The sequence below is a fragment of the Hemitrygon akajei genome, chromosome 5 (genome assembly GCF_048418815.1).
Source record: "Hemitrygon akajei chromosome 5, sHemAka1.3, whole genome shotgun sequence".
In the NCBI taxonomy this organism is placed as follows: Eukaryota; Metazoa; Chordata; class Chondrichthyes; order Myliobatiformes; family Dasyatidae; genus Hemitrygon; species Hemitrygon akajei.
Genome location: NC_133128.1, coordinates 79,234,188 through 79,261,968, shown reverse-complemented (window position 1 = coordinate 79,261,968; position 27,781 = coordinate 79,234,188). Strand labels below are relative to the sequence as shown.

The window sequence follows — 27,781 nt, the reverse complement described above, 5'->3', positions numbered from 1 at the left end:
GGAAAATTGTCACAAAAAAAAACCATCCATCATCATGGACCCCCCAAAGTTCCCTCTAATGCTTTTTTAAAAAATATAAACAGCTGCACATTCCAACCAGTGCTCTAAGCAGAAATATATATAAATGTAAAAAAAACACTGCCTGAAAACTATGCGGTACTTTAAATTTTTTTCATATATGCACATCAAACGAACACAAACCACAACTCACAAAAGCAAACAATGTCAGGCAGTCAAAGCAACTGACAAGTACAATGGCAAAAGTAAAATGTTTTGACTAGTTGGCTTTCAGCGGGCAGGCTGTTTATTAAAAATGATTTCCATTCAGTGTATATTGTTACAATTAGTTTGTAACAGTTTTGTAACTCGAAACACTGACAATGTAAATACCTTGAAGCTCCAATATGTTTCAAAGTAAATGTTGTGATATGTTTATTATTTAGAAAAATTATGGATTATATTCATTAACACATAACAAATTACAGGGAATTTTCTAGCTGCATGTTAAGGCCAAGTTTGTGGGAGCATCTGAGTTACTGCCCAGCTGCATACTCAGCACAGAGGAAACACAGCATCAATGAAACAGCCCATTATCCAGGCCATGCTCTCTTCTCACTGTTCCCATCAGAAAGGAGCTACTGGAGCTGTTGGTCTCACACCACCATGTTGAGAAACAGTTATTATCCTTCAACCCATCAGGCTCCCAAACCAGCATTAATAATTTCACTCATCTCCACTCTGTACCGATTTCATAACCTATGGACTCATCTTCAAGGACTCTGCAGCTTGTTTTCGACATCTGTGAGTTTGCACAGATTGCCTTCTTTTGCACATTGGCTGTTTGTCAGGTTTTTTGGGTGTAGTTTTTCATTGATTCTATTCTTCTTTTGTTCCATTGTAATTGCCCACAAGAAAATGAGTCTCATGTGGTGACACATACACACTTCGATGATAGATTTATTTTAACTCCGCACTTTGAGCAAACGCTTATGCAGTAATGATGAGGTAACAATTAGATCATGTGTCTTTGCAATGCTGATTGATTGGAGAGAGAAATATTTGCTAGTATATCTACTCCACTCTGATTTATCCCATTGTAACATGCAGCTTTAAAGTGGATTGAATGGCTAACCACACTGCAGAAATGGAAATCACCTACCTTCATTCAATTACACTTTCAATTGTCCACAAGGTCAGATTACTGAGCATCTGCATTACTTCCACATTTTAAAATAATTAATTGTAAAAGTTCTTTTTTTAAAAAAGTCTGTCCAATATGATAAACACAAGAGATTCTGCAGATGCTGGAATTCCAGAGCAACACACATAAAATGTTGGAGGAACTCAGCAGGTCAGGCAGCATCAATGGAGATGAATAAATAGTCAATGTTTCAGGCTGAGCCCCTTCACCAGGTCTAGAAAGGAAGCCAGAATAGGGTGGGGGCAGGGAGGGGGAAGTACAAACTAGAAGATGATGGGTGAATCCAGGTGGGTGGGGGAGCACAGATGAAGTAAGAAACTGGGAGATAATAGGTGGAAACTGTAAAGGACTTAAGAAGGAATCCAAGAGGGAGGGAATGTTCCACGGGAGAGAGGGAGGGACAAAAGAGGGAGGTGAAGAGAAGCAAAGAGTTAAGAGAGGCCAGTGGAGGGGGGGGGGAACTGAAGTAGTAAGAGGGAAGGGTAAATCTGAGAGTAGGCTCATTGCTGCATTGTCATTAATTTTCTAGCTTCCTCTCCACCCTACCTTCTTCTTCTAGCTTCTTCCTCCATCCTATACAGTCCTGAAAAAGGCTCTCAGCCCAAAACATCGACTGTTTATTCATTTCCATCATTGCTGCCTGATCTGCAAGTTCCACCAGCATATTGCGCATATTGCTCTCTTCAATATTATGGAGTCTTATTTCTATATTTTAAGAAAGCTAACACCACCAGTACGAAAATGTTGCTCATTCAAGTACTTTAGGTGTTATGGGTGTAGTAACAGACTAATAAACTAAGAGGTTGAAAGTGAATATCCAACAATAACAGCCCATAAAGTTGAATTCTATACATAAGGCAATTTGGAACTTATTAAAAAAAAATTATGAAACCCTACAACTTTTAAAACCCATCTGTTCAATAATGTCCCTCAGGAAAGGGGACTAAGCACCTGGACCAAGTCTGTTTTGCATTTAATTGCACCTCATACAATTTCTTCATGATATCAGGGATGGACAGTAATGTTACCGTCATGCAAGGTCATCTCTGAAATTATGCAAGTACAGCCCACATCCTTTAAATTTTCCTAAAACACGTGCATTTATAATAATACATTACTTTTGTTACAAGTATCATATTGAGCAGCAACAAGCACTGTATTAAATCATCTGTAAAAAAAAAATAATAATCTTTGAACACATTTCATTTGTTGGCAGGAGCACAGCAACTTCCAAGTTTCCTTAAAGCAAACATAACATGTTCAGTGATCATATGAAATAGGGTCACAAACACAGATTTTTCTGCATGGAATCTATTAAATTGATAATTATGAGTAATAGATTGCATGCAGAACACCGAGCCCAATGCAAGACAGTAATTATAATACAAGAACAGGTAGCTAGTTTGGTCAATTTTGTATAATGTATTTGACTGCATACTCAAATGTAGTTTCCAAATAGTAATCAAAATCAATTGAATACACCTGCAGACATTTTGAACTGCTTCATTTCATATCCTTCTTAGTTATTCAGAGATACAGCACTGCAACAGCCCTTTCCAGCCCAAGGAGCCTGCACCACCCATGTGACTTAACAACCTACTAATCCATCCATCTTTGGAAAGCGAGAGAAAACCCGAGCACCTGGAGGAAACCCATGGGAGAGCATACAGACAGTGGTGGAATTGAACCTGGGTTGCTGGCACCGTAATAGTGTTACACTAATCTCTGCACCACCCTGTACTTACCAAAATACTTAATCATATTGTAGTATAAACTAATACACAAGTGAAATAAAATTTCAGATCAAAAAAGGTTAATTTGTAGGATCCATTCTAATATATTCATTCATATACAAGTAAAAATTTTGTACTAATCCTATTATCTTAAATTGGAATGAATACATGAAACTCACACGTACTCAGTTTCAGACCCTGTTACATTAAACTTAGATGATTATATAGAACTTAAATACTATAATCACATGAAAAGATTTTATTTAAAGTGAAAGAAAAGAAACTGAATACTGTCAATATTCAGAGTTTATTGCTACATGCAAAAGGCAGTGCACAGCATTCACAATAAAAACTAATTATACAATGATTTTTTTTTTAAACCAAAAAATGGCCAAAGTGGTCATTGTAGTGATTAAGGAATGAGCTGCTGGATGCAATGGTTGGAAACTGAAAAACTGTACAGGGTTTAAATAAGAATGTATTTTAAACAATTCAAAAGAACTTCGTTCCTTGTAAAATAATTTGAAATATCCTGTAGGCATGTAAATGAGCAATGAAATGTCCATCTATCCTTAATATATTAAAAGCAACTTACAAATTTTTTTTAAACTTGATTTAATTTTACTGGAGATGTTTAATTTAATCCAAGTCTTGTAGCTGTTTTATATTATCAATGTACCATTTGACAAAATAAAACACGATTAAATGTAAACACGAGGAAATTCCCAGATGCTGGAAATTCAAGCAACACACACAAATTGCTGGTGAAACGCAACAGGCCAGGCAGCATCTATAGGAAGTACAGTCAACGTTTCAGAAAGGGTCTTGGCCATGATTAAATGCATTGTTTGATGGCTTGCTTAAACTGGTTTTAAATTCTAACTTGTACCATATGATTTTAAAACAGGTTAATTGGTAACTACCAAGATTCAAGTCTACCAAATTAGTTCAGTGTATCGTAAACCACATGTCCTTCTTTGATGAAGACAGACTTGCTATTTCACATTTTGTACTGGCGGCAAAACCTCTGATGATTATTGTCAACACCAGTTCTCCACAAGGCTGCACCTTCAGCCCCCTACTCTACATCCTATTCATTTATGATTGCACGGCTAGATCTGCTCTAACTCCATTTGCACAAATTCACTGATGTTACGACCATAGTGCGCCATAATGTTAAATAACAGTGTATCAAAGTGTAGAAAGGAGACAGAGCTTTTGCACATCAACAATGCAAAAGAATTGGGCCATTGACTTTAGGAAAGGGAACAATGCACATGGTAGTGTCTACAATGCGGAGGCTGAGAGGGTTGAGAACTTCAAGTTCCTAGGACTGAACATCACCAATAGCTTGCTGTAGTCAATAGACAATAGGTGCAGAAGTAGACTATTCGGCCCTTCGAGCCTGCACCCCCATTTTGAGATCATGGCTGATCAATTCCTATCAATACCCAGTTCCTGCCTTGTCCCCATATCCCTTGATTCCCCTATCCATAAGATACCTATCTAGCTCCTTCTTGAAAGCATCCAGAGAATTGGCCTCCACTACCTTCCGAGGCAGTGCATTCCAGACCCCCACAACTCTCTGGGAGAAGAAGTTTTTCCTTAACTCTGTCCTAAATGACCTACCCCTTATTCTCAAACCATGCCCTCTGGTACTGGACTCTCCCAGCATCTGGAACATATTTCCTGCCTCTATCTTGTCCAATCCCTTAATAATCTTACATGTTTCAATCAGATCCCCTCTCAATCTCCTTAATTCCAGCGTGTATAAGCCCAGTCTCTCTAACCTCTCTGCGTAAGACAGTCCAGACATCCCAGGAATTAACCTCGTGAATCTATGCTGCACTTCCTCTAAAGCCAGGATGTCCTTCCTTAACCCTGGAGACCAAAACTGTACACAATACTCCAGGTGTGGTCTCACCAGGGCTCTGTACAAATGCAAGAGGATTTCCTTGCTCTTGTACTCAATTCCCTTTGTAATAAAGGCCAACATTCCATTAGCCTTCTTCACTGCCTGCTGCACTTGCTCATTCACCTTCAGTGACTGATGAACAAGGACTCCTAGATCTCTTTGTATTTCTTCCTTACCCAACTCTACACCGTTCAGATAATAATCTGCCTTCCTGTTCTTACTCCCAAAGTGGATAACCTCACACTTATTCACATTAGTCCAATCACATTGATGTCATGGCCAAGGAAGTTCACCACTACCTCTACCTCCTCAGGAGGCCAAATAAATTTGGCATATTTCTGTCAACCCTTACCCATTTTTATCAATGCAGCATAGAAAGCATACAACCTGAATGCATTGCAGCCTGGTGTGGCATTTGCTCTGCACGCGATTGCAGAACAACTGCACAGAGTTGTGGACACAGCTCAACACACCATGAAAACCAGCCTCCCCCCATGGACCGTCTATATGCTGTAGCAAGAAGTAATCTCATAAAGCAGTCAATGTAATCAAAAAACCCTACCCACCCCAGACAACTCTCTTCTCCCCTCTCCCAGTGGGCAGAAGATCCAAAAGCCTGCAAGCATGTAACATGGCTCAAGGACAGCTTCTACCCCGCTGTTATCAGACTCCTGAACTGACCTCTCATATGATAAAATAGATTCTTGACCATACAATCTACCTCGTTAGGATCTTGCATCTCATCATTTACCTGCAGTGCACTCTCTGTAGCCCTTGCACTTTATTCTGCATTGTTATTGATTTAGCTTTGTAGTTGTTTGATCTGCATGAACAGACAAGTTTTTCACTGTATCCCAGTCCATATGACAAGTATAAACTAATAATAGAGTAGGTTTTTTTTCTTGATTGGGCAGTTCTCTTGACGGATTTCTCTTTCGTAAATGCGTCACTCCTTCTGGTTGTACCCGTGCCTTTTGGTTTAATCTGTACTTGCATAACATTTCTTTTATATAATATTAAACTCAATTTTAAACATGGATGTTAATAAAATTAATATAATATCTTGGAATTGGAACGGTGTCAATCATCCCATTAAGCGTAAAAAGATTTTAAAGAAATTAAAAACACTTAGTACTGATATTATTTTTGCACAAGAAAATCATATACGAAAACAGGATGGGGATGGATTTTTTTCATTTTTGGAAAGGGCCTCTTTTTCACTCACTGCCGGATAGTAAAACAAGAGGCGTTTCTATATTTCTTAGTCCCAAAATCCCTTTTGTACACCTTAATACTACTACTGATTTGATTGGAAGATATTTAATTGTTACTGGTTTATTATGCGAGCAAAAGGTAGCTCTGTTGTGTGTTTACGCACCTAATGTAGATAATTCTGATTTTTTTTAAGAAACTTTTTTCAGAGTTACCGAATCTCAATGAATATAAGCTGATCATGGGTGGTGACTTTAACTGTTGCTTAAATCCGGCAATTGACAGGTCATCAACCAATCCGTCACTTCCTAATAAAGCAGCAGCTTGTATTAACTTTTTTTTATTAGAATATGGCCTTGTCGATATTTGGAGATATAAACACCCCAATGATAAAGATTTCTCCTTTTTTTCACACGTCCATCACAAATATTCCCGAATTGATTACTTTTTTTTTAGATACACGTCTGTTAAACTCCATTGTTGAATGTGCGTATGACATCATTGCGCTTTCAGATCACGCACCTTTAAAGTTAACCCTTAAGCTCCTAGATAGATTTTTGAAAATCTCACAGTGGAGATTGAACCCCGTTTTGTTACAAGATCCAGCTTTTGTTAGTTTTATTAAGGAACAAATTTCTATATTTTTTGAATTTAATACAACTGAAGGAATGTCAAATCTGGTTATATGGGACACCTTGAAATCTTTTCTTAGGGGACAGATAATCTCATATTCAGCAGCCTTGAGAAAGAAAACTAAAGCGGAATTGTCAGTGCTTATTAATAAAATTAAACAGATAAAGTGTATTCAGTTAAACCTACTGATGACCTATATAAAGAAAGGGTCAAACTTCAATCACAGTATGATTTACTTCTGACCTTTCCCATTGAACAGCAAATTTTTAAATCTAAAAGTTTATTTTATATACATGGGGAAAAATCTGCTAAACTTTTAGTGGGTCAGTTAAAGGCTGGGATGGTCAGAAGACAGATTTTAAAAATTCGCCAACCAGATAGAACAGAAACTTTAGATCCTTATGAAATTAATAAGATATTTATGGACTTTTATTCTAATCTTTATAAATCTGAATTCTCTGATAGTAATATCACTATGAATAGATTTTTGCAAAGGTTAAATATACCTCAAATTTCAATTCAAGATGTTGATATGTTAGATGCACCTATTAAACAAGAGGAGATAGCCAAGGCTATATCCTCTATGCAATTAGGTAAAGCTCCGGGACCTGATGGTTATACGGTAGAATTTTATAAGACCTTTCACGAAACGCTTATACCACATCTTCATCAAATGTTCACTGATTCTACATCTTCTGGGAACCTTCCTAAAACTTTTTATGAAGCACTAATTTCATTGATTCCAAAAAAAGGGAAAGACCCACTGAAATGTGTATCCTATAGACCTATTTCTTTACTGATGTTACGTACCCCGTAACTGGGTGTCTAACCAGCAGAGAAAGAAGAATTCGTTGGAGTCTGGTGGTACCAAACTAAAGGTGTTTATTAATAAAAAATAAGCAAAACCATATCAATAATGCAAAAATACATATAAAACCAGTTAGCAGTAATAAACCTAAAAGTGTAGGAATAATAATAATCAATAATAAACAAGCTCTATCGATGTCTAGGGGTAAATAAATTGTCATAGAAAAGTATAAGAGAGCGAGATGTAACAGCTACAGTCAGGCAAACCTTTCTTTGCTTTCTTAATCCGTCGTATCGGTGTGGTCATTTAGTTATGACCTCTCCGTCCTTCTGCTAGACCGTTCTTCTGTGGTGGACTCGTCACTCTAGCATGAGTGGACACACACACACAAGTCCCCACCGGCCCTGCGTTAACACTGATTGCCTTAATGACCGACCTCCTGGTTCGGTCTTCGAAGCCCCCACCTTTCTTGTGGGTTCCAACACTCAATCAGTGTCCACTGGCGTGTCTGGAGGGTGTCTCTCCAGACCTGTCTTTCATCCCTACCAACAGGGACTCAGCTATCCATCACTCCTGAATGACTGTGTCCATCAAATAAGGCCACTCCTTCAGTCCACTGAGGAATGTTTATGAGCAAACTATTGTCCTTGCAGCAAAACAGTAAATAATTCAAAAAGGAGTCACAATACGGTTAATCAGCAATTTCCCCCTCTCTCTTATCTGTCGCCGATGTTCTTGCTTGTTTTTCCGTCTCTCTTTCTCATGGTCAGCATAGCAACAGTAATAGTTTGTGGTTCTCGGGGGGAGATGGTTAACTCTGTACCCGATTGTCCATCAGGTCTATTCATCACTCGTAACACTGAATCTAGATTTTAAAATCCTCTCTAAGATTCTAGCAAATAGGCTTGAGAGTATCTTGCCTAGTGTTATCTCAAACGATCAAACAGGATTTATTAAAAATAGGTACTCAAATTTTATTATTCGAAGATTATTAAATATCATTTATTCCCCCTCAACCAAAGAATCTGAATGTCTTGTATCTTTCGATGCAGAGAAAGCCTTTGATAGGGTGGAGTGGCCTTATCTATTTCAGGTTTTGAAGAGGTTCAATTTTGGTCCAGGATTTATCTCCTGGATTAAATTGATTTATCATGCCCCAGTAGCTGCGGTTCTCACTAATAATCAAAAGTCTCCTTACTTTAGATTATATAGAGGTACCCGTCAGGGCTGTCCCCTTAGCCCTTTATTATTTAATTTGGCTTTAGAACCACTTGCTATTGCTCTTAGGGATTCTAATTCTGTGCAGGGTATTAGGAGAGGGGATAAATTACATAAAGTTTCGTTATACGCGGATGATTTATTAGTTTACATTTCAAATCCTAAGAAATCTATTCCTTCTATGTTATCTATATTTATGGAATTTGGTACTTTTTCTGGATATATACTTAATTTACATAAAAGTGAATTATTTCCCATTAATAATTATTTTGATTATTATGATCAAATACCTTTTAATATTGCCAAAAACCATTTTACTTACCTTGGTATCAAAATTACAAAAAATTTTAAAGACCTATATAGGTATAATTTCTTCCCTTTAGTTGAATATACTCAACAGGCGCTTTCCAAATGGTCACCTATGTCGATGTCATTGATAGGTCGAATAAATGCTATAAAAATGGTTATTCTACTGAAATTTTTTATATATATTTCAAGCAGTTCCCTCTTTTGTTCCAAAAACATTTTTTGATAAAATAGACTCTCTAATTTTGTCTTATGTTTGGAATAATAAAAGCTCCAGAGTGAATAAACTTTTATTTCAAAAATCAAAAAAAGATGGAGGACTGGCTTTACCAAACTTTAGATTTTATTATTGGGCAATTAATATTTGCTATATTACTTTTTGGATTTATGATATAGACGATCAAGATCGCCCTTCATGGTTACAGCTGGAGGAAAATTCAGTAGTAGGGTTTTCATTAGCTTCTTTATTAGCAGCTCCTCTTCCTTTTTCGTTCTCCAGAATAGGTAAACAAGCTCTTAACCCTATTGTTAAACATACTTTAAAAATTTGGTTTCAATTTCATAGATTTTTTGAATTAAATGATTTTTTTTACTTTCTAGTAATATTTATTCTAATTTCTTTTTTAAACCATCAACTTTGGATAAGGCTTTTCTAACATGGAAAATTAAGGAAATAAAAACTTTTTTAGATTTGTTTTTACAAGACTGTTTAATATCTTTTTCACAGTTAATGGATAAATATGATATCTCCAATACACATTTTTTCAGGTATTTACAGGTTAGGAATTTCTTACGTGATTTTTACCAAATTACCCCTTGATCTGCTCTTCAAATTTGGCTTATGTTATTTTTCAGTTTAAACCTTTTCAAAAACGATTAATAGCTATCATTTATAAACAGTTAATGAATGCTCGCACGTCGCCTAATAATAGGGTTCAACGCTCCTGGGAAGTAGAACTTCAACATTCACTCTCAGATAACCAATGGAGTAAAATTTATTATTTCGTTAATAATTCATCTATCTGCGCATGCCATATTTTAATTCAGTTTAAGATAGTACATAGGGCCCATATGTCCTAAGATAAATTGGCACATATTTTTCCTAATATATGCCCTATTTATGTTAGATGTAATGCAGAAGTGGCTTCTCTAACCCATATGTTTTGGTCATGTGTAAGTTTAAATAATTTTTGGAGGGATGTGTTTGGAATATTATCTAAAGTTATAGATATGGATGTTCAACCTAATCCACTTACAGCAATTTTTGGGATTTTCCCAGAGGAAGCAAGCAAAGTGTCTGCCTCCGCCCAACATGTGATAGCTTTTTCAACTTTATTGGCTAGGAGAGCTATTTTGCTACACTGGAAAGAATCTAATTCGCCCAGTTTTCTATTGGCTCTCCCCCATCATGTCATGTTTAAGCTTGGAGAAAATTAGAAGCCGGACATTTGATACATCTTTTGATTTTGAACAAGTCTGGCGACCCTTTATTCAATATTTTCACATGATTTAATTGATCTTTATTTATTTATTTTTCTTTATTCTCTTTGCAGAATATCCTTGTCCATGAAGGTTCGGAGATGACTGGAAGGATGTGTTTTTTTTTTCCTCTCTCTTTTTTAAGTTTATCCTCATTTGGACTGCCCAAACTTTCTTTTTTTTCTTTCTCTCTTTTTTGTTTTAGTTTAGTTAGTGGGGTTTTTCTTTCTCTATCAATAAAATTTCCTATCTTTTTTTTTACGATTGCTATGAGGAGTTGTAATTTCTCTCTGACCATTGTATATATAACAGCATAATATATTACCCATTTGAGTTTGATATTATAAGCTTTTTGTCTTTAATATTGCTGTTTATATGTCTTTTATATTATCTACTTGTTAAACTCCTCTTTCAATTTGTATTTGTATATTCTTTATATGAAAATCAATAAAAAAGATTGAAAAATGAAGTATAAACTAATACTGAATGTTCCAAGGCACTTTACAATAACTGAAGCACTGTTTTGTAACAAGCAAGTTCTCTCAGACAGCATTTCATCAGGTTAGTTTTAGAAATATTGATCAAGAGATAAATACTATCAGAACATGGAGGATCTCTCTTCTGTTCTGGGGCGTAATAATGCCATTACCCTTTCAAATTCACCCAACAGAACAGACAGGCCTATTGTCTCATTTAAAGAATGTCATCTCCAACAATGCAGAGTCGTGCTGTACAGCGTTAGGCTTTCAATCTAGATTTTTGCGTTTGTGTTTGAGTCTCTGTAGTATGACTTGGAAGCAGATGCAGAATAGAATCCAATGTCTGGAGTTGAATACACAAGGCAGCTAATGCTTTTGAAGACATTTAATGCAGATGACAAAAGATGAACTTTTATTTGGGAAAAGTTCACAGATTTGCTAAATGTAGACAAAATGCAATATCATTGAAAATGCTTGTAGAGTCAAAGAAGGGGGCATGAAAATAGGATTTGAATAGCTGGAGATTTCTATTTGCACCAACATGGACGATTGGCCCTCTGTGGTGCAATCACTGATTTTTGTTTCCACTCACTCAATTATTTAGACAACTTACTTAATTGTCAGGAACAATTTACTCACGTAGAGACAAGTTGTAAGAAAATCTAAACGCTAGACAGTTGGAGGCATGGAGAGCCAGACAGAACCAGTTTAACTTGCGGGCAAATGCTTATGGAGCCTCCATACCTCGGTAACTTAGTGCCATTGTACCAAGGAGAGGGAGAGGCAATAATAGCAAGCAGAAGAACTACACTAATTTCTAAAAAAACTTAGAAGTAGGTCAAATTGGCAATTTTCCTATTTCATATAGCCGTTATACTCAAATATTGAAATTGTCGGTTATATTTGTCTAGCAGGTGCAAGTCAACTTCATTTACATTACCCAACAGAAATTTGTCCCTGAATGTTAATTATACAATTCAGTTCCATTTACTTTTTGTATTTATGTTTGATATGGAAAACTGAAAGATGTTGAAAATTTTCACTTCATATTAATATTGCATATCAGAAGACACAAATAACAAAAGCACATTTAACACTTCACCCTGTCACAAATCATCACCGACTACAACTGAAGAATTCCCACTCCCAGCACTCACCCGGTCATGATCATTTCTTTCATTTAAAATATGGACTCAAAAGATCTGAGAACAGTCTTACACCAACACTGCATATATTAACAGTTAAGGTTTAACTTAACATCTCACTGAGAAGCAAAATGCAGCAACATGCTGAACATAAACGCCTATTTCAGTTTATATGTAATTTATAAACTTATTCAAAACAAGCACAATTTTAAGATGGAAAAACATTGCATGTGCATTCAAAAACATAGGCCTTAACAAAAGCTATTTTTAAACATAGCATAGCCTTAAAGTCATTGCTGGAATACTGACAAAGCCATAAAATTTCCTACCTCCGGATATAAATATATAAAAATAAAAATCAAACTTATCTGAACCTGTGCCCATTTAGCAGTCAATAATACTTTGGATGTTGAACCATTAACTCTTGGTTGTCACAAAAGCTGTAGAGGGCCTAACACCACATTGCATACTTCGATCCATTTCTCTTGCAACCTATACACCACAACTGATGTGCCAAATCCAATAAGGCAGATTTCCAGAGTTTCAACCTAAAACATTAATTTCTCCCCCTCCATCCCCACGCCAAATAGGCTAGAGTTCCCCCAGCAGATTGTCTGCTGCTCCAGATCCAACACCTGTCATCTCTTGTGGCTTGAACTTACAGCTTCTGTTTTTGCTAAAAACAAAAAGGTAATGGCCATCACTGACAAATACCACTCTTTGTGAAGTCATTTTGATATGAAGTTCTGTATGTTTCAATGATAACATAGTCAAATGAGTGGTCTATTTACGTACAAGGTTTAGCACACTGTGGAGTTTCAAGGAATTCCCAGTTGGACTCCATAGTTGAAAAAATTGTACACAAGACTAAGTGTTGCAGTTAAAAATATACATTTTTCTATATCTAAGTAAAAGTAAACCTTGCAGAGCAAGATCAGTGAAGCCCATTTCAACCCAAAAGCAGATACAGTTGGTCTTATGACTGTTGTAATGGTGTAAACTGCAGTCTCCATCGAGGTTGTGACTCAAACTTATTAGTTTTTTTTGGGGCCACAGGACTGGTTTTGGAGACATAAGAGTGGAGAAGTTAAAGATCAGTCCAGAGTGGAGGTCTCCACTCCATGTTCAATAGCCAGAGGCATAGACAATGGGCCAAGGACGTCCATGGTCAGATGTCAGGGAGGTTGACCAGCAAGGACGACAGCTGATGCAACCCCCCTCCCAATTCTGAATTGGAGGCCTGGCATCTGGAGTCCTCATATATCATCATCATGGGATTGATACAGAAGATAGCAGCCCAAAAGTCAATCGGAAATCTGGGACCCGTGGCCCAGTGGCCAAAGCCAAGGACTGCAAGTCTCTGGGAGCCCCCTGGGGAAGTCAAAGACCCAATATCTGCAAATCCAAGTCCGCTGGAGGCCTGGAGATGGCCTGTCCTGGGGTTTGAAAACTGTCTGCATGAGCGAGTAGGCAGGAGGGAGGCAAGGGGCTTGTTTTGCTGTTGTTTTGTTGCTTGTCGTGTTCTGTTGAACATTATGAGCATATGGTGTTGGCACCAGAATGTGTGGCAACTTTTGCGGGCTACCCAGCATACTCATAGGTTGTGTTGGTTACTAATGCAAATTACGCATTTCACTGTATCTATCAATGAACAGGTGATAAAATCAAGTTTCTTTCACTGTGTACATCAAACGATTGCCTAGAGTTTGGTAAAACAATCACAAGACAATGGAGATTTACTCCACTGAATCTCCAGAATTTCAGCTGACTCCCTTTTGCTTCAAAGGAAAGAAAATACTAAATATTTTATGGGTATTCTTCACACTATTTTGCCTGCAAATTCTCTTCTGTGTTATATTCCAGCAAGTCACATTCTACATTGCAGCCAAGACCATTACAATTACATTGCGTTCCTCTACAGGACCAGAATCGCATTACACTTCTGGCAGAAGAAAAGTCTGCCTGCCAGGCATCGTTCCATTATATTAATCAATACTTCAGTTATTGATTAAAAACAATTGTCTCACTTCAAAACCCAAATTTGCAGGCAATAACACATTATTTAATTGTTATAAAACATGTTATATAGTTGCCATCTTTCACAAATGAAAGCATAGTGGCCAACTGTAGTTACCCTCAGATCTTATTGAATGAGATTTTAGTGACGGGAATTAGATGGGTGGGATTGGTCTGGTGCAAGATGAGAAAGGTGTGAGTGCATAGTGCTGTCAGATTCATCACTCTGTACAGGTGATGTATTTTTCAGTGCTATGCATTTGAAAGTTAACTTTACCTACATTTCCAGTCAAATCTCAAATTAGGAGTGTTGTCAAAGTGAATTCATCTTTGGAATGATAATATTCCTTGTTACCTCCCTTTTCAAGCCCTCCAGAGTGGCATGGATCTCCTCTCTCTCACGAGATGTCACAGCATTGGCCACTCCTCTGGTCTTAATCCTGCAGCACTGACCTAAAAGCCTATATGTGTGTACACACACATTCCACTCCCCCTGAATTCCAGTTCACTCCCCAAACTCAAAATGTACTATTCCATCCCAGTAATCCCTTTGTGTTACTCCCTCCCCTATTGCATTTTGATAGTTTATGCCATCCCTGCTGCCAATCTCCTAGCCAGACAACGTCAACTTTCAAACTCATACCTTTTCCACCATGCACCAGATCAATTCCTCCCATCTTCCCACCTAATTCCACCCATCTGCAACATGACTGGATCCCACACTGCCCCTCCCATCAGAAACATGAAGGTAATCCCATCCCTCCAACACTGCAACCTCCACCCACCCCACATACAGCCTGTCATAATGGGGATTTGATGGGACAACAACAAAAACCATTATCTCACTGCAACTCAAATTTTGTAGGCAATAACATGTTAGTACGCAAGTACAGAGACTGCAGCAGGCACTTCACAACTATGCTCTTGGCTGCTTATCCAAACTCAAACCAAGCCAAGTAAGTGCCCTTGCATAATCTTCTGGCTTGCCACAGTCACAATCTTCTCCCAGGATTCTGAGATACTGAATTAACTTGAAACCACCTAGGAGAATGTGGCTATGGAGTTTAACTGATGACACACAATAGAATGAAGGTCTGAAACTTTAGCCCAGTTTCTCTTGCCACACACATCAGCTGACCTACTAAGCATCTCCAACATCCACTGCTATTTTTGACCAAGCATACACATTTCAGTCTGAGATTCAAAATGTCCCACCTTTTAGTCCAATTTTCAGTGTGTAATCATGCAGTTCTACATTTGCTTTCCTTCCATGCAATTATTAACTAATATACATCTGTATAGTAAACAGACCTTCACATCCCAGCAATAAAAAAGTCAGTATGTTTGGAAATACAAAATAAATTGATAATAAGGGATTAATTATTAATTTCTTTCTAAAAAAAAAACAACAACAACAACAACAACTTAAATTGATGGCTGAAAGTAAGATAGGTGATATAGGAAGAGAAACATGGGATGGGGATGAGTGTTCACATCCAGGTTTAACTCTGGGACAAGCAGACTATTTCCTTGGAATTACTGCTAGATACAGTAGGTTTATTAACAAAGTATCCATCAATGTCTTTGAACAAGTTTCCACTAAGTGCATGATGTACCAACAATCATTTGTAGATAATAGCAGTTTTTATTCTCAAAAATAGCAAGTAGCACTCTGAAGTACAAACAACTAAAATGAGAAATCATGACTCATTCTACTAATTTAGATCAAGCCTTAGGAAAGAATCAACAACAAAAAAATTATTGTGGTTTTCCCAACAAAGTTGGCAAGCAGCTACCCTGAAAAATAAGTAACATTGGCTAAACTTGAGTTCATCTATGCAACATTTTATTCCCTGATGACACTTCAATGTTATAACCAGCACACAAAACAGTACTCCATTTGCAAATGTAGGATTTAAATCATTGCACTATACTGCCACTTGCAGGCATGGGTATTCCATTTACAAATATATTTCTTGCCATAAGCAAATGGGACACTTCTTTCCACTCAAATACACTTTGCACAACTTCATATCTTTCTGTTTTCAGTGACACTTGTTATCATAACATAATCACAATTTATTTTATGCATCATTCATATTAGTTGTAAAACACCCTGGGAATTCTACAGCATACCTATCTGCTAATAAATCATGGCAAGCTAGTAACACACTGAATATAATTAACAAAAGCATAGTACGATGAACGTTTTCCATTAACTCTCTCAAATCAAAGGGTTCACAATGCTGCCTGCTGCAGTAAATGCTTCATGCCTAACAAAAGACAGATACTGCAACAACAAAAAAATGGAAAAAGGTTGAGTGTCTTGTTTGAAGATGACAGCCAAGTATATTCCTGCATTTCATGATGATACAACTAAGTCACTCTGCTTGGACTTTGAACAAATGAGGGTGATACATCTTCTGAAAATGCCAATATATTCCAAGTCTAGCGTTTACTGCTTTGAATGTTTCATGATTCATGTATACTGTAATATTCTACTCATGGCAAAGAGGCAACAAATTTTACAGAAGTAAATCATTAAGGAAGGTGGCCACTCTCCTAAACAAGTGTTTAATGCAAATGAAATGGGTTATGTTTTTTGGCAGCGCCCTCGCATTTATTTTGCAAGCTGAGAAGGCATTTCCAGGCTGTAAACAGCAAAGATCATCCTACTCTTCTGCTCAGAGGCAATGACGAGAGTGGGCCTGAGCTTAGCCTCTGTTAAGACTTCTATCCAGAAAATCCAAGTGCTCTAAAGGAATATTCAAAGGCTAATCTTCGAGTGGTGTGGCAATTTAACAAGGAAAAGCTGGATGATAGTGCTGTTCTTCAAAGGTTAGTCAAGTCACGTTTATTGTCATTTAACTATATACATGTTTTAACATACAAAACCATATCATGTACACAGAAACGAGATAATGTTTCTCTGAACCAGGGTGTAAAGGACAGTAAGTAGTACACTTAACACATGATACTTAATGAAGGCAAGGATAAAATCTACAGGTGAATCACACATAAATAACAAATTAAAGTGCATTAATATTAAATATGGTAAGGTACAGAACAGAATAACCAGTGACACTTTGAATACGATGCAGCAGGGAGTTCAGAAACCTAATGGCCTGGGGGAAGAAACTGTTCCTCATCCTAACCGTTCTTGTTTTGATGCATCAGAGTCTCTTGCCTGATGGTAGAGAATCAAAGAGAATGCTAGATGGATGGGTGGGATCCTTAATAATACTAAGGGCTCTGCGCACACAGCATTCCTGATAAATGTCCCGGATGGACAGCAGGAAGATTCCTATGATCCTGTCAACTGTTCTCACAGTCCTTTGTAGGGTCTTCTATGTCACATCCTTTTTCCTCCTGCTTCATTGAAAAATATTGTGAAAATTATCATTCTCTTTGTTAACAATACCTCTGGACATCCAGTTAGCAAATGAAGCTGTCACAACATACATTTTTGCCCCTCATTCTCCATTATATTGAAGATTTTACCTACTATTAATGCATCATGAGGCTTGCCATTTTGGAATCAACACAACCATTCTGGAAACTTAAGATGTATAATAGCAAGATAGCCAAGGCTAGCCTCATGAAATGTAACCCATGCAACAAGGAATAATTTTTGGATGAAATTATGACCAGTGTTTGCTCACAAATTCTGCAGGTTTACAAGCTTGAAAAACAAGGGAAAAGCAAATGTCAAGTCAGCATACTTGGGTGGGTTTGTCAAAGTAGACCAGTATGATGTAAAAGTTACTGGCGTCATTTGTTAAGAGTTACAAGGTTCTGTTACAGCTGGATTAACGGAGGTTAAAGAACAACAAGCCACAGACACAGCATCACACCAACTTCCCGCAAAAATCAACTTATGGGAGCAGCCCCCCCAAACCCACAAACAAGTGGCAACAATCTCATTGTGGATAACAGCATTAAATATGGCCCCATGTTGCAAGATGGCATAATTTGCTACAACAACACACACAAATTGCTGGAGGAACTTGGCAGGCCGGGCAGCATCTACGGAAATAAAGAAAGTTGACGTTTCAGGCCGAGACCCTTCATCAGGGCTGGAAAGGAAGGGAAAAGTCAGCATTGGGTGGGGGGAGGGGTGGAAGTAGTACAAGTTAGCAGGGTTTGGGTGAAACCAGGAGAGAAGGGAAAATCTGATTGAGGTTCAATTTCCATATCTGTCTGGAAGGAGTTGGGACATTCTCTTCATGACTGTATGGATTTCCTCCAGGCGCTTCAGGTTCTTCCCACATTCCAGAGATGCATCGATTAGTAAGGGTTAGTAAATTGTTGGTGCTAAAAGCTTGCTGACACTTGCGTGCTGCCCCAGCACATCATTGACACAAAATAATGCAGTTCACTGTATGTTTGTTATACGTATGCCAAATAAAGCTAATCTGTCTTTTTTTTAATCAAAACAAGGACTGCCCAGACTTCCACTGATACCTCTTGAGGCCCTGTTCATCAGCCATCCAGAAGTGCAGTTATCACAAAAATCCTTGCCAGCAACATCACAAATTCCAAGCCCAAGTTCACCACCATCCAACCCCAGCAGCCCCCCTGCCTCTCAACAACTCTCTTCAGCTTCTCACCTCCCCATGAAAAACAGCTTTACCTTCAGGGAGTAGCCCCAGAAGAAGGTGTAAATTTAAAAGTTTACCTTTATTCAAAATAAAAATTGTTAATTTTAATCTTAACCATTAGAGAAAAACTTCTTGATTTACAAAATTGCTTTATAAAATGTTTTCCAGAAGAAAAACTTTCCTAAACTAAGGATTACTATATTGGTTTCATAATTCAAATATTGTCAATAAAACACAAACAACACAAGCAGTTCAGGCAGCATCTGATGACAGGATCACCAGGGTTACACTAGGTTGATGAATGCGCTTTAGATCACTCAAGAAGTGTCCTATTTAAATGGCAATGTTATGAAAATTGCAGATCTTACAGGCCTCTAGTATAATGGACTGGAATGTTTGATACAACATTTTAGAAGGTCATCTGCACTCCTGCCAGGATCTATGGCCTCCCCATTTACTGAACTTGGCAAATCACAGCAACTAAGAGGAAGTAAGTATTATTTTTCAAGCATGTTTGTCTACAACTTTAGAAGGCCATTACTCAGGAGAACATGCTCTCTACTTTTACAGCATACTTTGAGATCTGCAGAATCAATCAGGAATGCTTGGGGGGGGGGGGAGTGCATAAACTGATTAATAATCTTTTCTTTCAACAAATAGGGCTATTGGTGAAGTAGCTAAATGAAAATGCAGGCAGCTCCACCTGGTGACTTTAAATCAAGCTTGAGTACTTCATTTCAAAAACTTTGAGCTGAATATGTGCTGTTAATAGTGAAAGTAACAGACCCTCTAGTGTTTTGAAAATTAACTGTGGTTAAATAATCAGGTAAAATTCCTCCCCACACCTTGTTTGGCTCATTGGGCAGCAACCTTACAGTTTCTTTAGCATTGTCTTTTATTTTTAACAAGGCCGAGTTGCTAGCTCAATCCTCAACCCAGCATGGATGGAACATGTGCAAGGAACCTGCTGGATTTGAACCCACAACCTCTTGTTCCAAAGTCTGGGTGCAGATGCCACTACACCACTGGAACAGACTGAATAATCAGACAATAATATTTAATAAAATCTACATAAATTAATGCAGCAACTTTGCAAACATAAGTGATGTGAGAAAAATACAACAGTGTGGAACTGGTTATTCACACAAATTATTTTTGTATGCTTTGATATCTTTTCATATATTTTTTTATTAAAATAAGGGTATTATCTGACAGAATAAATGTCATAGTAATTTACTTCAAGACTCTCACTTTCTGATTGACTGGATATAGATGCCACAGTTTCACAGTTAACAGAAGCCAACCCCAAGTACAAGTTGATCTTGGTAAAAGTAATGTGTTATACAACCTTCATTTGACACAGAATTTAGAAGCAGTCAAATCCGATGCAGTAATCCACAGCAAATGTTGCATAATAAAATAGCTATCCCAACAGAACAGATTTATAGAATTAAAATCAAGCACAAAATTTAGACAAAATACAATATTACTATGTTTATAAATCATAAAATGACCTCACAAGGTCACTCTAAATCAGTATGTGTTTATGCATTAGCACCAAGCCTTTGGATATAATAAAAACTGACAAGAAGATTCTAATAAGAGATGGGTGCCACAACAGTTGCATGACACTTTTACAGCTCAGGGCATCGGAGGTGAGCGTTAAGTTCTGACATCAACTTTAAGGAGTTTGCATGTCCTCCCCGTGGAATGTGCAAGTTTTCTCCGAGTGCTCCAGTTTCCTCTCACAGTCAAAAGACGCATCCGTTGGTAGGTTAATTGGTCATCGTAAATTGCCCTGCGTTTAGGCTAGGACTAAACTGAGGATTCCCAGATGGCATGGCTCAAAGCAGTTCCACACTTCATCTCAATAAATGAGCTAGTATTGACTGTTTATTTTCAGGGGTTTTATTGGCGGGCAATAACCAATTCAATCCTATAAAAATTACAGTTTTTTAGCTTTCCCAAAAGGAGTACAAGTGAAACAGGTTTTCTTTGGAAACGAGCCATACAGAAGACATGGTAAAGAAGGCACTTAGCATGCTGGCCTTCCTCAGTCAAGGCATCCAGCTTAGGAATAGGGATATTATTTTGCAGTTATACAATGTGCTGGCGAGGCCGCAGTTTTAGAACTGCATATAGTTTTGGTCACCCTGTTATAAGGAAGATGTTGTCAAGCTGGAGACAGTACAGAAGAGATTTACAAGGATGCTGCCTGGATTTGGAGGCCTCAGTTCTAGGGAGAAGTTAGCCATACTGGAACTTTATTCCCTGGAGCACAGGGTAATGAGGGGTGACCTCAGATTATAAAATTATGAGGGGTATGGATAAGGTAGAAAGCCATAGTCCTTTCTCCAGGATTGGAAAATCCAAACCTTGAGAAGACAGATAGGAGATAAGAGAGGAGAGATTTGAAAGAGACCCGAGAGAATACTTCTTTACAGGCTGAAGAGAACATCTGGAATGAGCTGCCAAAAGTGGTCGAGTCAAGTATAATTTCAATATTTGAGGCATCTGAATAAGTACACGGAGGGGATGGGGTTAGAGGGTCACGGCTCAAATGTGGGCAACTTAGACTAGCAGGGAAGCTGCCATGGTTAGCATGGACCAGTTGAGCTGAAGATCCTGGGTTTCTGCTCTATTACTCAACTCCAGAAACAGACAATTTCTTGCTGTATCTATATGCTTATTTTGCATTATCAGGAACATTCAGATCCCTCGGTACCACAGCATTTTATTATCTCTCCTTCAATAATGTTTCTCTATTCTTCCTATCAATGTTGAAAACATCACATTCTGCCTTTTAAAAATTCCATGGCCATATTTTTGCCTACTCTCTGAACTAATCCACATCTTTTGTCCTTTTCACAATTTGCTTTCCCATGCATCTTTATATAGTCAATTTGGCTACAGTATATTGGTCCCCTGCATGGATGGTTAAATAGCTGAGGCCCAGCACTGATCCAAATGGCACTTTAATAGTTACAATGTGCCAACCTGACAATGATCCATGTAAATACCCCCACCCCATTTTCTGCAAGTTAAACCAATGCTCCGGGCATGCCATCATATTACCCCCAAATGCCAGAAGCTCATCATTTGTGCAGTAACCTTTCATGTGATATTTCACTGAAAATGTATTTTTAAGTCAAATCCACATGTACAGATTCCTCTTTAATCTAAAAAAAAAATTAAGAAAATCTGCAGACACTGGAAATTTGAGCAACACACAAAATACCGGAGGAACTCAGCAGGCCAGGTAGTGTTTACTGTATCCTCAAGGCTTCGTCAATTTGTCCAGTACGTTTCCATTTTGTGTTGTTTATTTCTTTGTATTATGGTTTCTAAATCACCTGTTACTGTTTGCCACCAAGACACCATAAATTTTAACATATTTTAATGAAGCAAAAGCAACGTCTTGACATAGTGGGGATCTTTTTCCCACTAAGGTTGGTTCGCCTGATCTGCTGAGCATTTTTTTTAAAAAAAAACATACACACACTAGAAAAACACTTCCAAATTTAGAATTTTCTGTGGAATATTTTGAAAACAGATAAAAGTATTTTTCAGAAGGTTGTGACCATAAGGGAATTCATCACTGGAATAATGTGTTTCTGGATCACACTGCGTATTCCATTGCACTGTTCAGGTATCTGTAACTGTTCAGTGTGGATTCTGATTTCCATGACCTTTCCTCTGCTGTGTTCTGGTTACAAATTAGTGGATCTATCTATGCTGTTGGAAAACAAATACAAAGCTGTTTTTATTCCCTTAATTAGTGTGCATCTAATTACACTGTATATTCTACATGACGGGACAGTTCCTTCAGAATCCCATGGCACCTGTTAAGCTCACACATTCTGTTGACTTGGGAGCCACCTAGAAATTTAAAGAACCCCATCTGGGAATTCCTAGTTCACAAACTACATGTTTCCTTGTATATTGGCTAGTAATTGCTATTGAAAAGACTGCAGCCTTACCAATCTGAAGATCAACTCTATTGACCTTTTTTTAAAAAAATTAGTGCCAACTCAAGGACCTGTTGATATTAGCTTCTCTAAGCTTCAGAGGAATCATAGTGTCAGGGCACTGAAGCAGGGACCAAATCGTAGACCAAGTACTGTGCGCACTGTGATATTTACTGAGTAGCAAATCCAGAGAGGCAACAAAGTCAGCATCAAAGCTCAGGCAGAGATCAAAAATTCCAGAGAAATCCAAAAACCAGAATCAGGAAACAGGCAGAGTCAATATTCAGACAGAGTACAGATACGAATGCTGGAAAGGCTCAGGAAAATTCACTGGCACAATCTGGCAACAGGTGAAAACACAGGACTGAAATACACTGAGCAATAAACAGAGAGGCAGATGATAGGTGGAGCACAGTGAGACACAGGTGGCAGCAAAACGGGTATAATGAGAAACGGGTGAGAGCAGAGTACGCAGTAATACAGGGGCCGGAGGGGACAGGAATACATGGGGCATGAAAACAAACAAGAGCACATGGCAATACAAAACCACAGACTGAAGGCTAGGGGGAAAACACACAAAAGTTCAACTGGGAGGTACTAAAAAAATAGTTAAAACAGAACTATCACTATTGCACCTTCCTCCTGTAACCTCACTCATGTTTCTTTATTTCAACAACTCTAACTTATGACCTTTGTGGACATACTGCACATCCCATTTGCGAAGATAGAGGAAAAGAAAATTCACTGAGGTCTGCCAAAACCACCAACTTCTATTCTCTTAAAGTTGAAACTAGCCACAAGACATCAGCTGTGCAAATTGTTTTTATTGAAAACTGGGTCAGCCGTTTCACCTTCATTCCAATATACAGCCAATAAACTTTTCTAAAAAAAAACAATCTACTCATGTGGCAGCATTTATTGCCCATTCTTAATTTCCCCCCGCACTTTGAAGATTGTTCAGTCAATACATGGGTGTGTTTAGGGTCACTGAAACACCAGGCAGGATGACCTTGGCAGAATTTGTTCCTTGAACGACTGAAGTTTGCAAGATTAGGATTTGACAAGGTCTGCAGACGCCCGCTGAGTAATGAAACAACAAGAGCAACATGCTCTACAGGGTTCTCTCAACGTCTCCCCTACACTGCCCCGAGGTTCTGTTTTGTGATCTACTTAGTTTAATTTTCAGATTTTTGAAGAAATCGAGATTTAGCAGGACCAGGAAGGAAAGTATAGATTAAGGCTGAGTTATTATTGAAATAGACTCGAAAGACCACAGAGCCAAGTCCTACGCCACTTCTTCTGCGCCCCACCATCATAATCACAATTTTAAAAAAAAACTAGTACTCGCAACCCCCTCAAACAAGCCGTCACTTAAAATATCAATCGGGAGTGAATTAATAAATACAAGAACTACTGCAAATGCGTGAGGTTTACAAAATATGAATCAACACCCGAGGAGGCTTGTTTACAGAACCAGCAACACAGGACATTTCGCGTGGAGGTCTCGAACACCAGGTGGCCCCAAACATTTCTCTTTAAATCGACAGTTCCTCCGCCACCAAAAAAATTCAAAACTCGCCAAAACTCATTTTTCTATTGTTATCCCGTTATTGCCATAGCAAAGATTTTTTAAAAACGCATAATTTTCCCTCAGATAAGGGGTATGTCACACGCACCTGATGCTTGAACGAAGGGCAACCAATCCAAATATCGACGGTCGATTCGTGTTACGATCAGCATGGTGGTGACGTTCGGAACAAGGGGGGCGCCGACAACCAACTGCAGGTTGGCGATGGTGCAATGTAAACACTGATCCAGCTGGCCGGGTCCAGACTCAACAGTCAAGGTGGCGGCCAGCTGTACCTCCAATGGGGCTCTCAGCCGGAAAAACCTCCAGCTGTGGGGCTTCCTCCACACACACACACAATCTCCATTGCGCCAGCGGTAAGAAGAAGCACATCCTCGTGTGGTGGGAGGGAGGGAGGGGTTTGATGCGTAATCATCCACATTTGCATAAAGGTGCGATGGTGGGAAGCAGTTGTTGACAGCTTTCAATAAATCGCCTTTATTATTAAAGCAAATTTTTAAAAAAAATAAAACGTGTGCCCATAACCAAATAAGCGCACTTTATCCATCTGCCGACGTTCTGACGGGATGGCGGCACAAACCCGATAACAGGCTTTAATAATAAATTTAAACAAACACGGATGGGGCATAATTAACGTGGCCGCATTTACGAGTTTTGTGAAATGAATGTGCAGGCTTACGCAAAGAGCAGAGAGGGAGACCTTGATTTTCACAGGACTGCGAGTCTATTTACCCAGGGCAGTTCAACAAAAGAAAAAAAAACACGACATTTTTTTAAACCTCAGTAACAACTGTAACGGAATAAACCAAGAGGGGCTTCGGGAAGCGGGAGGATTTCGACAGCGCGAGCTCGAAATGCAAAATACCATTTAAGACAAAAACAAATATTCTCACATAAACAGAAGGATCAAGACAGCCTGGAGCTTCCATTCCGCCGCCGCAGCCTGCCCTTTGGAACTGGTGACAATGTATCAGTGTCAGAGTGCCGCTGAATATTTGACGACACCGATTCGCTCTTAATCTTTTATGAAGGGTTCCCTTGTAGGATGTTTTTTTTTCCACACTCACCTTGTTGTTGTCATTCATTGCTGGTGTTCAAGGAGACAGCAGAGGAGGCTTCGCTTGTGTGTGAGCTTCCTCTAGTTACATGTCCTTCCCTCGTTCTTTAAACCGCCGGTTAAAAGCGCGTCTCTTTTAACCCTCCCCCCCCCCCCGCCCCCCGGTTTTAGGGGTGGGCGGTGTTCGGGCTGTCAAGGTAAGGATGCCTTGTGATCTGCGGACGCTTTCCGACCTGGAACGGGTCCTAATCGCGGCGAGGCGACAGGCTGCGCACGCCCCGCCCCGCCGCATCACATCCCATCCCGCCCATACTGAACTGCAATAGAACTCCCCCCATGCTGGGCACAGCCCTCACACATTGATATCACGTTACGGACCGTGGTTTTACGCGTACTAGTACACTGCCCTGCGCAGACCATCCAGGCCTGGGCGCAGAGCAAGTTCACCTCAGTCTCCAGTTCGTACATTTCTCCCGCACAGGCTCGAAATGTTCAGAGTAATTCATATTTTTAAACAATTGCGTCATGCCTTGTCTATCTGCTGGCCAATTGCACGTTAAACATCTCATAGCAAAAGATGACTCAGATGCACACTGTGCAGGACTCTAGTCTTTGATATGCAGCCGGGAAACGGAAGACCCTAATAAAGTAAAACAATTAGTGCGAATAGTTTGTGGTTAGCTAGTTTGCAGTTTGAGGTCCCCCCCCCAAAACCATTGTTTCCATCAATTTTCCAAATGTATCAGCAATCTTGCTGCGTTATTTAAACTCGTGACTGCCCACTTAATATGGCTAATTGTTATTGTTCTACTGAAGGCAAGAATTCAACTAAAACATAACAGCGATGTGTTAAATCATATTTTTCTGATTGTATTAAATGTTTTGTTTGTTCCAATTCAATGTATTGCCCTTCTTATCTCCGCCAGAGGATGACACGGTAGCCGTAACATTTCACAGCGCTACCCGCTCAATTCCAGTTGTTGTCCGTAAGGGATTTGCATGTACTCCCCGTGACAGGGCGGGTTTCCTCCGGGTACTCGGGTTTCCTCCAGCGGGGTTAGGATTAGTAAATTGTGGGCATGCTATGTTGGCGCCAGAAGAATGGCAACTCTTACAGAGAGTTAACATCGAGCGGTGATGATTGTTGACGCAAAGTACACACTTCATTTCGATGTACAGGTGACTGATAATCTCTAATCTTTGCTTAACCCCGTGTCTTTTTTTTTTGCTTTGCCAAATTAAAACCTGTCGGGCAATAACTATTCACAATATATACGAACAGTTTCTTCTTAATATGAGGGAACTAAACATGGGGCTTTCAAGTTCGCAGGTCACGTAAAACTAAGTGGGAATGTGAGTAATAATGAAGATGTAAAAAAGGCTGGAGTCGGCGGAATAAATTAACGACTGGCAGATAGAGTAGAGCGTTGAAAAGTGTCAGGTATCTTAACAAAACTGGAATCAAATGAGTATTTTAAATGGTGAGTGAATGGGAGGTACTGACGTTCAAGGGAACCCTGCGGACCCTTGTATATAACTCATTGAAATGCAACATACAAGTGTGGCAAGCAGTTAAGGAAGGGAAACAGTAATTTGGCCTTTATTGGTAGGAAATTTGGTATTGGCAAAGAACCTTTATCAGAAGGAATGTAGAGATTCAAGAAGGAGTCAAGCCACCACCTCCTCAAGGGTATTTGAATACAGGCAATAGATATCGATATTGTCTTCAATACGCTGATAAGACCACGAGACATAGGAGCAGAATTAGGTCATTTGGCTCTTCTGGTCTGCTCTGTCATTTGATCATGACTGATGATCAACACTGTTCTCCTGCCTTCTTCCCACAATCATTGATGCCTCCTCATTAATCAAGAGCTTTTCGACTCCACTTTAAATATACCTAAATGACAGCCATCTGTAACAATGATTCCATAGATTCGTCTCCATATGGCTAAGGAAATTCCTCCTGGTCTCTGTTCTAAAGGGATGTCCTTCTATTCTGAGGCTGTGTCTCCTGGTCCTAGATTCTTACATTATTTGAAATATTCTCCCCACTCTATCCAGTCCTTATCTAATCCATTGATCTGGATTAATCCTGCAAATTAATCCAGGCAGATGGATTGGCATTGTTCATCCCTCTAGTGATAGTTAGAAAATCTCTTATGATGCCTTCCTTTCTTGGTCTCCCCTGTTCTGCAAGAGTTTGTTCCTGGCCCTTTATTTTTCATCAACAGGCTGTGCTCAGTGATAACATTAGATTATGTGTTCATTTTAGCAACTTGCAGGACACTTCTCTACCATCTCTCTCCATCCCCTCTCTCAGCCCCATGTTGTCAAATTTGTCATATATCCTGTTGCAAAGACAATACTGGATAAGTAGAAATTTCTTATGGTTAACATAGCAAAGCAGCTGTGTTTAATC

General features: G+C 38.8%; 1 protein-coding gene across 1 annotated transcript in view; it reads right to left on the bottom strand.

The window, feature by feature from the left end:
- cdkl5 (cyclin dependent kinase like 5) overlaps nt 1-24,675 on the bottom strand; it is a 533,184-nt gene extending 508,509 nt beyond the window's left edge. The window contains exon 1 of the mRNA XM_073045859.1: nt 24,391-24,675. The gene's annotated coding sequence lies outside the window, so the exon portion shown is untranslated. The remainder of the gene's footprint in view (nt 1-24,390) is intronic.
- Between the last annotated feature and the right edge of the window lie 3,106 nt (nt 24,676-27,781).